Source organism: Morone saxatilis, unplaced genomic scaffold (assembly GCF_004916995.1).
Source record: "Morone saxatilis isolate NCDOM2014 unplaced genomic scaffold, NCSU_SB_2.0 Contig20, whole genome shotgun sequence".
NCBI lineage: Eukaryota > Metazoa > Chordata > Actinopteri > Moronidae > Morone > Morone saxatilis.
This window is the reverse complement of record NW_023339763.1, coordinates 15,014,207-15,015,320: the sequence shown is the minus strand read 5'-3', so window position 1 is coordinate 15,015,320 and position 1,114 is coordinate 15,014,207.

The following is a 1,114-nucleotide window of genomic DNA, read 5'->3' as shown; positions in this document are numbered from 1 at the left end:
CCCAGAGGTCTCTCTCTCTCTCTCTCTCTCTCTCTCTCTCTCTCTCTCTCTCTCTTTGATTGACCGTACGGTTTGTACTCAACACGCAGCTGGAATCGTAAGGGGGGGGGCTGAATAGAGAGATCCAGTGTATGTATTTTGCCCAGCGGCGGCATAAAAGTAATATCGGTAATAATATTAAAGTTAAAACACACACACACACACACACTCATCTCAAGGCAGTGGATGCCGGGAAATATTAAATGACCACACATCGACAGCCTGCTTCACCACACCACCACACGTTACTGTGTGGTTGCTGCGCCCCCTGTTGGGGATTTAGAAAAAGTGCAAGAGGAGCTGTCCAGAGTGCTGAAATGTTATCAGTGGACAGTACTTGATGGAAAATGTCCTCTCTTATCTGCTTGCTTATTGAGCTAAAAAAAGGTGTAATTTATTAACTGGTTATTGCCAGTGTTTGTCTCTGTCATCTCGCTATATTTTACAAATGAACCCGAATACCACAACTGGATCTCTTTGCCCTCTTTTCTCATAAATACCAGAATTCATTCACAACACACATGCATGCTGATGTGTGATCTGCATGTAAACAAACAAAAGCAATAAAAATAAAGTAAAATAACAGCACAATGGCAAGTACAGACCTTACTGTAGTTGTATCATGCTATTTTCTGTTCACTCATCTCCCAATATCACTGTGCACAGCATTAGTTTGACCCTGACAGCTCTATACTGGCAGGTAAATGCAGGAGCTATTAAAAGACATTAAATTAAGCCACAATGTTGAAAGGTTAACTGAATAAAGTCTGATGTATTTCTTTAAAGAACACAGTTTAAAAATTCCACTACTAAGCTTTGATTTAAAAACATAATAATTGGGGGGCTTTTTGTTGCCTTTAATTGACAGTGACAGCTGAAGACTGACAGGAAAGTGGGGTAAGAGAGAGAGGGGATGACATGCAGCAAAGGGCCACAGGTCAGCGTCAAACCCACGGCTGCTGCAGCACAGACTCTGTCTTGGTATATGCCGGGGTGCCAGCACTACCAGGTGAGCTATCCGGGCGCCCCTAAGCTTTGATTTTTCATCATTTTAATTTGATGTAAGTGGTGGCAA